We start from the raw sequence: 14,588 nt of genomic DNA, 5'->3' as shown, positions 1-14,588 counted from the left end.
ACCAAAGTCCACACCATTTCCTTCCTGCTGCCTTGCCCAGCCTTCCTCTGTTCCCAATGGTCTCGTCTGTCCTCCATGGAAGCACATTGTAGAACAGCATCTCTAGGTGGAAAGCTCCAACTGCTCTGATACAACTTTCTGTTCTGTAAGATTTCTTCAAAGAGAGGAACCTGGTGTGACCACCCACAAAGATTTGTGTGAGAAAAATGACTTTTATATACTATATATATATATGTATGTATGTATGTATGTATGTATATGTATATATAAAGACTGATTTCTTTCTCCTCTAGACCTTATGTTTTGGTGGATTGAGTATTAGTTCCTGAATTATTCTGCCTAGTTCCTTAATGTTTTTATTTGAGGGATCGAGTAGTACAAGGAGAGCCTCCCTCATCCAGAATTCCTGAAATCCAAAATATTTCAAAACCCAAAACTTTTTTCATAAGTGGCTTTTTTAATTAAATGTTATTGAAACATAAAAACACACACATTCACATTCACACATATGACAAAACAAACCAAGACTACTCTTCAACAGCAACACATTTTCAATAACAAACTTAATGATTAAAGTTAGTTATTTCTTTCTATCTTAGTACTTCTTAATAATCACAGTCACCCCCCTAAAAAAGAATAATTTGACTTCCCCTTTCTGTTATACCGTAGTTCAATTTATATCGTATAATATATACATCTAACTTAATTTCTTATTTAATTACCAAACCATAATTTTCTTTCTTTTAAATCGACTTTAAACCCTTTTTCTCTCCAAAATCTTTAAGCATTTCTATTTTTTGCCAACATTATTTTTAGTTTTGCCTTTTAGAATAGCCGTTAAGCTATCTAATAGCTTGAGGTAGCAACACCTTTGCTTTCTGATGATTTGATGTACACACATTTTGTTTCATGCACAGATTTAAAATATTATATCAAATTACCTTCAGGCTATGTGCATATATGAAACATACATGAATGTTGTGTTTGAACTTGGATCCCATCTCTAAAGTTGTTCATTATGTTCTCGTTGGGTGCCATAAAGTTGTTTCTGACTTATGGAAAACCTAAAGTGAACCTATCATGTTTTTTCTCTACAAGTTTCTTCAGAGAGGGTTTGCTATTGCCATTCTCTGAGGCTGAGAGAGTGTGACTTGACCAAGGCCACTCACTGGGTTTCATGGTTGAGCAGCGATTCAAACCCTAGTCTCCAGAGTCCTAGTCCTGTGCTCAAAGCATGTTGTTATCATGTGCCTTCGAGTCATTTCTGAATTATGGTGACCCTAATGCTTTTCATGGCAAGTTTCTTCAGAGAGAGTTTCAGAGTGGTCTCAGAGTGATAGTCCAATGCTCAAACACTGAACCACATTGGCTCTCATTATGAATATATCTCCAAATACAGGCATTCCAAAATCCAAAAAAAAATATCTAAAATCCCAAACACCCCTGGTCCCAAGCATTTTGGATAAAGGGAATATAACCTGTATGATAATAATATATTTATTTCTTATACGCATCTCCCCATGGATCAAGGCGGTGGACAAAAACAATTAACAAAGACATCAGCTAAAACACACATCAGTTTATAACATATTTTGTATGATATGATGTATGAAATTTCTATCATATTTCCCAACAGGATTTTGGACCCCAGGCAAGATTGTTTGGCCTTTAATTTCCTCTTGTGTATTTTTCATAAGATTACACCCTACCTCCACCCTTCCAAATATGCGCACTAACTATATTTTCTTTTTCCTTTTTGATCCTCTTGGGCTGTTCAGTTTTCTGAATCAATAAGCAAGCAAAATGTCCCATCAAAGCGACGAAAGACTGACCAGGAGTAATTACTGCTATTGGAAGATAAGAATTGAGGCTTATTTAACTGTTCACAGCGTTTATGAATGCATTAAAAAGGAAAAACCAGTAGGAGAAGATGCCACTGACTGGGAGAGAAAGGATTCTGTAGCCCAGGATCTAATACGTAATTGTTTGGCAAAAGATCAATTAATTTTGGTGAAAGACTGTAACACGGCTAAAGAAATGTTGGATACTCTTCAACAAGCATTTGGCTACAGATGTGTTGGATGCGGGGTAATGTGGATGAGAAAGTTAACGGAACAGAAGCTTGAGTCCAAGGACAACTATGAAACACATATCACCAACTTGTTTAAAATTTTTGATAATTTGGAATTAAACGGAGCTAAGTTAACTGATGAACTAAAGACGATAAATCTTCTTGTGACCTTAGGAAAGCAGTTTGATGGTTTCATTTCTATGCTGGGTGAGATAAGATCCCTTACATTTTTGGATGTTCTCACACGGCTTAGATTTGAATGTACTGAAGTGAGAGCATCAGCCTCTTTCTGCAACCAAAATAGATCAAACTATTCAGTCAACAGGAAAGGTTGGCCAAAGTTTCCACGCAAGAACCAATTAGAAATCCAGTGCTTTTTATGTGACCAGAAGGGCCGTATTGCCAAAAACTGTACCTGTCCCTAAAAATCCCTCCATGGCTCAGCCATGGTGCCAACCAATCTCACCCAGCACAAATTTGAGGAAGCAAATTTCTTTCAAAGGAAAAGGTGATGGCAATTGAGGACTACAAACAAGAATCAGATTTCTGGATTATATCTTCAAACTGTGCCAACCTTAGTACATTTTTCTCAATTTTTTGTTGTTGATGTTAATTGCCTTCAAGCAGACATCTACTCATGGTGACCCCATGACATTATTCACAAGGGAACAGAAGGAATAATTCAGGTTGCTAATGGAAAAAAGGCAGCATATTAATAAAATAAATAATAATAAACATAATTTGTGTGAGTAAAACTACTTTTATATACCTTAAGGAGAAGACTTAAGGTTAATTTCTTTTTCTGCTACACGTTGCATGGGGCGGATGGCGTGGGCTGGTGAACTGTTTCAACTTCTGCCTAGAGCATTAATTACTTACCTTGGGAGATTCACACTACCATCTCTCACATTCTCCACCACTGAACTGGCTTAACAAGACTAGTATTTGAAAGGGATCTAGGAATCCTAGTAGACCACAAGTTGAACATGAGTCAGCAGTGTGATGCAGCAGCTAAAAAAGCCAATGTGGTTCTAGGCCTCATCAATAGAAGTATAGTGTCTAGATCAAGGGAAGTAATAATGCCACTCTATTCTGCTCTGGTCAGACATGGTTAGTTCAGTATGAAGCAGTATAGAAATGAAGCTGTTTTGTTTGTTTTGATGGCCATTGAAGTTTCCTCCAACTTATGATTCTGTGACCCAATCAGCAGTCCTCTAAATTAGATCTGCATTCTAAGATTGACAGTCACACAAGTCAAGCCAGTCACAGCTTCAGCTTCAGTTCACAATCAAATTCATCCAGCCTGGGACCAATGATCACTTTACTGGATCCAGTTAAGACTTGTCACACAGCTTCCCTCCTGCTTGTTGTGTGCTTCTAGTCATTTCTGACTTATGGTGGCGGCAAACCTATTATAGGGTTTTCTTGGCAAGATGTGTTCAGAGGAGGTTTGTCATTGCCTTCCCCTGAGGCTGAGAGAGAATGACTTGCCATACATAGTTGGTTTCATGACCAAGCTGGGAATCAAACTCTGGTCTCCAGAGCTGTCGAACACTCAAACCACTACGCTACCTTCCTGCACCCAGTGGTAACTCTTGAACTGCATATACTCAGTGTGACAGTCCCTGAAACAATACCCCTAAGGAGAATCGAAAAATATTGTGGTGTGTGCCACCTTCAAGTCATTTCGAACTCATGCCTCCCCTAAGGTCACCCTATCACTGCATTTTCTTGGCAAGATTTATTCAGAGTGGGGTTGCCTTTGCCTTCCTTTGAGGCTGAGAGAGTGTGACTTGCCCAATATCACCAGGTGGGTTTCCATGGCTGAGTCGGGAATTGAACCTTGTTCTCCAGAGTCGGAGTCTAACATGCAAACCACTACAACATGCAGGCTCTCATCCAAAAAACATAGACTGCTGTATTGCTCCATGTCAACAAACCAGTTTTAGCTGTTTGCACTTACACCAGGAACAGGTGCTTTGTATAGTTAATGGGCCTTAATTGCCCTTTCAGCAGGGAACTGTAATTAAAAATTTGTAAGCCATTTTGAGAGCATTTCTAAAGAGTGTGGTATAAATACAAATAAATTAATTTTTAAAATAATAAAATAAATCCAGCACACTGTTTAGGCAGGACTGGCCTTGTGCGATCGATCCCCAAAAGTCCTGCAAGTATAAAAAGGAGTTTACCTGCTTGTGGAAAGATAGTATGGAGGATGCCAGTCTGAACTCTCAAAGAAGCAAGTTCCAGAGCCTGAGGGCAGCCACTGAAAAGGCACTACCTCCGTCACGTATTTCCATGAGATATACCTGTGAGGGTGAGGGGGGTGCACATAAAGGGGCCTCTCCAAAGATATCAAAACATGGACAGGTTTGTATGGGAAAATACAGACCTACAAGTAGCCTGGGCCTGGGTAGTACAGTAGGCCCTTGGTATCTGCTGTGGTTTGGTTCCAGGATGCCCCATGGACTTGAGCATCTGTGGATGCTTAAGTCCCATTAAATACAAAGGCGTATTAAAGGGTATCCCTTATATAGAAATAGCAAAATCAACGTTTGCTTTTTGGAATTTATATCTTTTTTTTAATATTTTCAGCCTGTGGATGCTGGAATCTGTAATTAGCACTTTAAATTCTGCCTGGAAATGCTCTAATTTAACAGCATATAATAATGTGTTTCATGTAAATTTGTGATTACAGAAGCTGCTACATGGAGGAAGAACCACAAGACACTACAAAATTTGATCAGGCAAACCTATTAGTAATATTATTAAACATTAGAACATGGGAGTACCGTCAGTTCAGCATAAGTAGCATAAACCTTGTGGAATGAAATGTCTTTCTCTGGAGTCAAAAGAAGGAAAAGTTAAAAGGAGAATTCCCTTTAAGAACAAAGCCAGGTGAATTTTAAAATCAAGAACTCCTGTTTTCCTCAATGAGCCTTTTGATATTTCAGCAATAATACCAGCTGTTTCCAGTTAGGACTTAGAAGTATATAAAGCTCCTTTTTAGGGCCTTAGCTTATTTGGGCTATAGAAGACTGAAAAATTGGCATGTTGAGATTGAAAATCCTCTGTTTTGGGTGAGTTTATTTATTGTTTGAGGGAAAAAGCTGAGTAGTCAAGAGTGGTAAGTATGTGTTACTCATTACTAAAATATTACTGATTTCCCCCATTTTAGGAAAAGAAAACTCTTTATTAGCAAACTGCAGTTTTACACTGTTGGGGATAGTTATTTGTTGTCATAATGTATAAATGTATTTCTCAGTAACAATATTATTGTAATTTTATCTATCTATAGTTATTTTTTATCATTTATAATTTACAACTTTTATATGCAAGTTATGTTTGCTTGTTGTGTGCCTTAACCTATCCCAGAGTTTTCTTAGCAGACTTTGTTTAGAGGGAATTTGACATTGCCTTCCTCTGAGGCTGAGAGTGTGTGACTTGCCCAAGATCATTCACTGGGTTTCCACTGACCAAGTGGGGATTTGAACTCTAGTCCCCAGAGTCCTATTGCAACACTTAAACCGCTATACCATGTCTGCTTGCTTGAACCCCTCCCTATGTCCTACAGTCTCAAGGCAGGGTGTGAGTAAAATCAGTTGAAGCAACTTAAAACCATGGTAGTTTAAATTTTAATGGATACAGAACAAAAGGCTATGAAAACCATTTAACACATTAGAACAGTGCAACAGTTCTGATGCACTTCAGGATTAAGTTGATAGGATTAATATACTTTTTATATTAGTTTACTCTTGTTCATATGTATGTTTAAAGCTTAGAATAAAAACTCTTCCTGTTTTGTTCAAGATATTTCTCGCAGTTTATTAAAATTTAGAACGATCTGGGATGTGTATTTTGCTATTGCTGATTCTGTTGTTTTTCTGATTTAATGCTTCATAGAATCCTAGAGCTGGAAGGGGCCTTGTGGGCCATAGAGTTGAATCTTTTCCTCAGTGCAGGACCTGCATTCCCAGGAGGTGGCTTTCCAACCTCTTCTAGAAGATGACCAAAGAAGGAGACTCGATCATCACTCTAGGTAACTAGTTCTGTTGTTGAACCACTCTTACTATCAAGAAGGTCCTTCTCATGTTCAATTGAAATCTGTCCTCTTATAACTTAAAACCATTAGGCCTGGTCCTACCCTTTGGAGTAGCAGTTAAACCTCTCTGTCAGTCCTTGAGGTATTTAAAGAGTGAAATCACTCCATCTTCTCTTCTGAGCCGAACATACCCAGCTCCTTCAACTTCTCCTCCTGTGTTTGTTCTCCTTACCTCTTGACATTCTCATTGCCTTCTGAACTCACTCCAACTTGTCTATATCTTTCTCTTTTCAGTAAGAACCTGATGCCTAGAGAAATGGAGAAAATGAGAAATGAAGGCCTGGTTTTCTTGAAGAAAGAGCATACTCCTGTATCACTGATGCAAGTCCCTTGTAGCTGCTACAGGTTCCTTCAGAAGAGAGATCAGATATCCAGAGAAACCTGGACTTCAGTTCAGACTTGGTTTCTTACAAGGAAGAAGAATTTGGCACCCCCCAAAATTATACTCAATACCTATTAATCACCAGAACCCCAAACAACAAAACATCTTTCTTCTCTGAATTAAGATTCAGTTCATCCATCCCTCACCAAGTTGGAATTGTTGCCAGAGTTTTGGTCTAAGGTTTTTAAAACCCTCTTTGTCCTCCTATAGACTCAACCTGTATTAGCTCCTTTAGAGTTAGCTATGGAGCCGATGTTGTTATCTCAGATAAACCTTAAAACCTTCCTATTCCAACAGGCATTCCCTGAATAAATATCCTGTGGGCCTCCCTCCTCTTCCGTGGCCAAGAGGTTGGGCTATGGGGTTTTTTGCTTGTTGTTTGATTTTATTATGTAACTGTATACTTTTGTATATTTTATGGTGTATTTTTAAATTGTTGTAAGCCGCCCTGATCGTAGGAAGGGCGGCATATAAATAAAAATTTTATTATTTATTATTATAGATCATCTGCAAGTATCATTCCCCACTACTACTCACTGACAGATGTTTTCAGACAACAGCAGTGAGAGCTAACTCTAGATGAGCTAGTACTGCACATAAGATAGTAAACCACTTCTGAAACCTTTTAATAGATCTGAGCAGAGTTGGTGATGACCAGGGACCCTGGCGCTCTGTCATTCATATGGTCGCCTGAAGTAAAGATAGGATTTCTTATTTATGTGGATTCTTTGACAGATAGTTGAAATTGTTTCCACACTCCAATATAAATTGAATAAGTAGGATTTTTTAAAATTATGGCTACAACCTGTTTCCATCCATTCCCCAGTGTGGATTCTTAGATGTATGTCAAGGAACACCTTGAGTAAAGCTTATCTACAAGTGAGGCTTTACTATGATTTCTCATCTGTATGGGTTCTTTGATGTGAAAGGACATTTTGCTATTACTGAAGTTCTATCCACATTCCAAACATGTAACTGGTTTCTCACATGGGTAGATTCTCTGCTGTGAAGTGAGACTTACGCCATGACTTTCCACACATCGATCAGTTACCTCCTGTGTGGAAATTACTGGTACTTTGTACACTCCCAGGCACTTACATGGTTTTTCCTCTGTGTGTCTTACTTGATGTTGAATGGGGTTCTGTTTTCAGTTAAGGCATCTTCCCCGACTTGATGCATTTATATGGCTTCCTGTGTGGGCCTTCTAGTGTGCACAAAGGCATTATCTAGCACTGAACATGGGGAGGAGAAGGACAGGATGATGCATGGGGAGGGGAAGAGCCCCCCAAAGTCTTTTTCAGAAAGTTGGAAGTCTTTCGTCCAACTCCTTTTCCTGCTAAAAATGCTGTACACTGAGAGGAAGACTGAGAAGGACAAACTCTCAAGGGAAGGAGGGCATGAAAGCCTGTGGTTTTAAAGCTATTTATAAATAGAGGTTTTTATCTGCTTTGAAATGTTTTTATGTGTATATTTAATATTTAATCAATTTTATTTATTTATATATTTATTGTTTTATGTACAGCGCTGTGCTAATCTACAGTGCTATATTGATAATAATAATAATGTTCTTATCCATTGTACAGTGGCTCAGGAACTCTGGTGAAATTAAGGTATTAATTATTTTATTATTAGTGAAGTTATTTATTATTAGAGAGGTATTATTTATTATTAGTGAGGTTAGTGGTAGGCATACATTTGAATGGTTTTCCTCCTGTGTGACATACAAGGGAGCTTATCGCACGAGGAAAGAAAGTGCAAGTTCAGATGGATAGTGCCTTTCTCCATATAGCACACAATGCTGTTTTTCTATTGCATCTTTTAAAGACGAGACTAACTGCTACCTCCCAGAGGGCCTTCTCTGCAATTGCTCCCAAACTATGGAACGGCCTGCCGGACGAGATCTGTCAAATTGCCAGCTTAGACAGCTTTAAAAAAGCTCTCAAGACGGATCTCTTCCGGCAGGCCTTTCCTGAATAAAAGTGCCTGGCCACAGAATGACTGCCCCTGCATCGTGGATCAGCCCACCACTCTGTCCCTGTATTATTATTATTGTATTTTATTGTGTTTTAATAGATATTTTAATTGTACATGTTTAATCCTGTTTTAAGGGGGGGAATTTGGGACATAGTTTTGTGAATGTGGATTTTAATATGTTGTGAACCGCTTTGATTGTCCTGTAACAGAAAAGCGGGATATAAATAAAAGTTTTATTTATTTATTTTATTATTCTCTTCTTGCAGGAGATGGTAATAAAAGTGAGCCTTTGTTGAATGGATCTTTCCAGTTAGAAAAAAAGGCTCAATTTTAAGAATTAAAATTTAAAAAAATACTAGCTTGACTGCAGAGGACCTTTTAATCTGTCGCTCCCAAACTATGGAATGGCCTGTCGGAGGAGATCCGATTCATTACTAAACAGGATGACTTCAAAAGAGCCATCACGACAGATCTTTTCCGACAGGCCTTTCCTGAACAATTCACTTGGTCACCCCGCTGATACAGACTATTCTTCTGATTACTTCCTACTGATTACCCCACATATCTCTTTTCTTCCTGTCTCTGACTGTTTAACTAACTGTTTTAATGATTTAACTTATAATTTATTATATGTTGAATTATTATGTCATATGTGCAAGGAGAGAGGGCATAGCAGGATTTATTTGTATTGTCTGAATTTTATGGTAGTCATAAGCTGCCTTGATCCTAAGGGATGAAAATAAATTGTTGTTATTCCCGCCCTCCATGTGGATTGACAGACTAGCATGAAGGTTTGAAATACAGCTGAATTTAAACTATGTAGTTTTTACTGTTTTTATTTTTAATTGATACAAAATAAAAGGACAAGCTTTGTTGTAATTGGTGCCTCCAAGTTGTTTTCGACTTACAACGACCCTAAGACGTGCCTGAAAAAGACATCTCTCATAGCAAGGTACCCCTGGGAAAAGAAACCCTAAAGCACTAAGCCTAAACCAACCTCCAAGTCTCAACCAGGCTCTTTTTGTTTACTGTCTTCCAGTCAAGGCAGCTTTGACCTACAAATGAATGAGAGACCTCTAAGGGATTCAGCAGCTGAGGCCTTGCAAGGTCAAGGCAGCAGCCCTGGCTTCCTTGATTGAATGCATCCATCAAATGGCAGAGGCTTTTCTTGCCCCACACATCCTCCCTTTCCCCAAATGCAACACTGTAAAGTCTGGAAAAGAAGGCTTGGGAGAGACTAGCCCAAAAAACCAAATGGGACCCCTCCTGCTATGAAAACAGTGGGGCAGAAAGTAACCCCCCTCTTCTGTCCCCCCATGTCTACGATCCTCCTTTCAAATTACTTTAGGTTAAATAATCTAGAAATGTATAGGTCCTCTGGGGCACTCTACTGGATGTTGACTATAGAGTTGTATGTTTATATGAGAACCTATAAATTCTTAGAACACTTCTCCGGGCATTTGTAGGTCCTTCAGCGTGGTTCTATAGTCAACCTCTAGCAGATGTTGACCACTAGAGATTTCTAGAAAGGTGTTCTTTCAGGTTTAAAAACTCTGTTTATTTGCGTTTTTCCGCTTCCAAGGAATCCTGTGCCCCTAATCCCGGCGAATGTGGAGGGCCCACTGTGTTTGGTGCCAACCCAGGACTTCTTGCTGCCCGAGGCTCAGAGCAAAGCTTGGCAAGGGCACTCCTCCCCTGCCTCTCCCACTTAGGTAAAACCTTTGGATTACCAGGCAAACCTTGTTGTTGTTTTTATGTCCCTTCAAGTTGTTTCCTACTTATGTTGACTCCGTCCAAGGCAAACCTATCACGGAGTTTTCTTGGCAAGATTTGTTCAGAGGAGTTTTGCCTTTGCCTTCCCCTGAGGCTGAGAGAGTGTGACTTCCCTAGTCCAACGCTCAAACCACTCTGATGATTCTCAAATGAATATTACTCTTCTCTAATTGGGTTTATTGCAGGAAAAACACAACATAATTATAAAGTCAAACAGAAAACCAAGGCGACTGCCAATAAGACATTCAAATTATAGGATGTGGAGGCAGTGTTGAAAAGATAACTAGTTACCTAAAACTCTCTAAAGTATTTTACTCTATGGTTGAATTTGATGCCAAAGGCCAGGATGACATTGCGGAGGCATTCATACATTTTCAATGCACTCAACAAAAGGAAACCAATCAATTAAACATGGCCCTGCTGGGGGGGGGGGGCAGTCAGCCTGTGATTCACTGTGTAACATCATAACTATGGTGTTTATACATATGTAAATCTCATGCTGGTGGGGCAGTGGTTAAATGCCTGTATAGCAGCCACTCACTCAAAACCATAAGGTTGCAAGTTCAAGACCAGTGAAAGAGCTCAAGCTCAAGTTCAACTCAGGCTTGCATCCTTCCGAGGACATTGCTAAAATGAGTACCCAGATTGTTGGGGGCAAATTAGCTTACAGTTGTAAACTGCTTAGACGCAGCTAGTTCAGTATTAAGTGGTATGTAAATGAAGCTTTTTTTGTTTGTTTGTGTATTCCTGCATGGCAGGGAGTTGGACTGTGGTCTCTTCCAACTCTATGATTCTATGATCTGGGATTCCAGCCATTACTTCCCCAGTGACTTTTACAGGTTTATGGATTCAGGTATCATCACACAATAACTGTCCATCTTTTGTACTGATTTGTTTAATTCAACAGTGTGTTTGATTCTGATCTTCAGATCACTCAGGTGGTCCTGTCTATGCTTTTCATTCAGTTTTTCATACATGTTGAAAGTCACACATAGATAGAAGCACCAAATCATACATATGTCGACCTTATATGGCATAGTTTCCATGGTTGCCCTCCTCTGGACACACTCCAGTTTCTGAACATCCTTTTTGAATTGTGGCACCCAGAACTGGACACAATATTCCAGGTGGGGCCTGACCAAAGCAGAATAGTGGCACTATTACTTCCCTTGATCTAGACCCTATAGTTCTATTGATGCAGCCTAAAATCGCATTGGCCTTTTTAGCAGCTGCATCACATTGCTGACTCATGTTCATCTTGTGGTCTACTAGGACTCCTAGGCATGGTACAGACTGCGCCAAAGGGGTGGGTCTGTGGCGCCCCTTTTTGCTCCAGATTGGGGGCAGGTTAGCCTCACTGGCAACCCTGTGACCCCAATCCAGAGTTTTCCCGGACCACAAAGAAGCGGCAAAACCCGGAAAAGGGGTGTGCATGGAACTTCATGCCCCTGGTCACCCCGGGAGCCAGAGCCATGGGAGAAAGGGGCCGCCCAGCTCTTTTCTCCTTGGCATTGTTCCTGCAGCCGTTTGGTTGCTGCGAGAATGATGCGAGCGTCCAAAAGGAGCTCTGTTTCAGAGCTCCTTCCTGCGCTGCAACCAGGCCACCATAAGCCGCCCAGGGCGGCATGGAGACATCACGCACGCACCATGCCATTTGGATGCGGCACATGCATGACATCATGGCAGATCCCTTGTGGATGGGAGGCCGCCATGATTATGCCACCGCCCTGTACTAGGGTTGTGGGGCGTGTAGTTGCTCTGCAACCGCACAACGCTACTACGTGGCCAAGCTGGCGCAAAGTGCTAGTCTGTACCACACCCTAGGTCTCTTTCACACATCGTCTTGTAAAGCCAGGTGTCCCCCATCCTATATCCATGCATCTCATTTTTTTCTGCCTCAGTGCAAATAATATACAAGAAGATATTTATATCCTTTGAATTCTGGCTTTCCTTTTCTTAGTTCTTTTTATGGAAACTGTTTGAGAACAGGAGGAGACAAAATATTTTTCTTTCTCTTACTAATGCTGATTGTTTCTTCTGTTTTTATTCTTTTTATTTGTTATATTTATTTCATCTTTATTCCGCCATTCTCCCAGAAAGGGAACCAAGGCAGTTTGCAAGATAAAAACATTTTAAAACCTTGTAATAAGAATTTTAAAAACAGTTATAATCATCTATTGAAAACAGTATAAAATTAGCATAAAACATACAAAAAGTTAAAACATATCTAAGACACACACACACCAAACAAAACCACCCTGTCATGAGTATTTTGTTAAAAAGCCTGCTCTTTTGCCTGTTCCTGACAAACTGGCAAAGCTAGAGAGGTTCTTTGCAGCTCAGATGTTCCTTGCGCCTCAAGACCTTCCAGCTCCATTTGTAAGGAAAAAGAAAAATTGAAATAAATTCAATTTGTAATGCCTATGTGAACAAACTGTAATTTCAGTACACCAAAGATGACGATTTATGCTAACCCAAATTATCTGTAATGTATTTTACATGTCTCAAGTAACAAGTGGCATACAGAAGTGAAAAATGATAGACAAAAAGAGACCATGCTGAATGAGGGAATATGTTTAGTTTTTGTCTTTAATTTGTCTCATGACACGCTTGTGTAGCAGGAGGGGAAGTCACAAAGTAGGACACCTGGAGATAACCCTGAAAGTCTGGACCCCTATCCTACTGTCTGCCCTCCTCTTTTGACACAGAAATAGCCAGACTCTCCCTCCTACTGATGGCGCTGCATGGCAATCTTCCCTCCGCTAAAAGGAAGAGATGGCAGCACATTGCTTGCCAGCATTCTTTCATCACCTATGAGAAAAATTTTCAGTTAATATGTCTGATTTATATCTGATTTATAGAGACTTCATTAACCCCAGATTATTAACTGGTTACAGAAAGCACACAGCTCCAGGGGTTGGCGGCACAATTCAAAGTGCTGATTATGACCTACAAAGTCCTATACAAAGTCCAAGTTATCTGAAGGACCACACTCTCCCACATGAACCTGCCATCTTAAGGGGAGGTTGTTTTTTCTATCCCACATTTGCAGGTACATCTAGAGGGAACAAGGGAGAGGGCCTTCTTGGTGGCTGCTCCCAGGCTTTGGAGCTCTCTTCCCAGAGGTCAGATTGGCAACCTCTGGATAGCTTTCTACAGGCAAATAAATATTTTTTTCAATGTGAAGTCGAAGGCTTTCATGGCCGGCATCCATAGTTTTTTGTGGGTTTTTCAGGCTACGTGGCCACGTTCTAAAAGATTTTCTTCCTGACATTTTGCCAGCATCTGTGGCTGGCATCTTCAGAGAATGCTTGGCTGGTCACACAGTATATATACCCAACTCCTTTCCAGCCACATAGCCCGAAAAACCCACAAAAAACTATAAATATTTTTTCTTTGTTTGTTTCCACAGCCCTGGGAAGATTGGATTGTCTAATTGCCATTTTCCTTTTAATTGCATGTGTTTTGCGTTGTTTTAAAAAAAAGTTTTACATTTTTGATGTTGTAATGGCGGTGCCCATGTAGAATCAGTATGAAGACTGTAGAATCAGTATGAAGAGAGATCTTATAGCACTTTTGAGACTAACTGAAAGAAATTGGTAGCATGAGCTTGAAGTCTATGAAAGCTCATGCTGCCAATTTCTTTCTTTTGGTTATGAAATTATGGATTTTGCCATGACTTAAGGGATATGGAGGCTCATTTAGTGTGTATTGACCCCAAAAACCTGATTCGACTTATCCATGGGTCAATGTACACTATATACTCATCTATAAGTCTAAAATGTATGCCCAAAAATTGACCCCAAAATCCCAGGGTGACTTATTTACAATTCACTATGGAAATTTATAGCAGCTCTTTCAGATTTCCCCATGTGACAGGGAGAGGAGTTTAGCAAGAAAGAGCCAAGCAGAAGAGTCCTTGGTGACTGATATTGCTGAGTCCCCCTCCTGTGTCTGGGTGAAACAATGAAGAGAAAAGCCTCAGTGAACTCTCTCTTGCCATATGCACACATAGGACCTTATCACACGTGGGCGAAACGCCAGCCAAACGTTACAGAAATGTTGCAGAAGCGCCAGGGATGTGATCATCCATGGCACTTCTAAAGTGTAATTGAGGCTTCCCGCTATGTTCCCGTCATGGAATTGTTTGCGGAGAAGCCAGGATGAGCCATTTTCTGAATAATACTACAAGATCCCATTGCATTCTGCTATCTCAGGCTAACACAGCTATGACTCTGAAAAAAAATGCACAAAATGTTTCAACAAAACTTTTTATTCAAAATGAA

Source organism: Sceloporus occidentalis, unplaced genomic scaffold (genome assembly GCF_023333645.1).
Source record: "Sceloporus occidentalis isolate IW3139 unplaced genomic scaffold, rSceOcc1.0.p SCAF_1, whole genome shotgun sequence".
In the NCBI taxonomy this organism is placed as follows: Eukaryota; Metazoa; Chordata; class Lepidosauria; order Squamata; family Phrynosomatidae; genus Sceloporus; species Sceloporus occidentalis.
Note: the sequence above shows the minus strand (reverse complement) of the source record.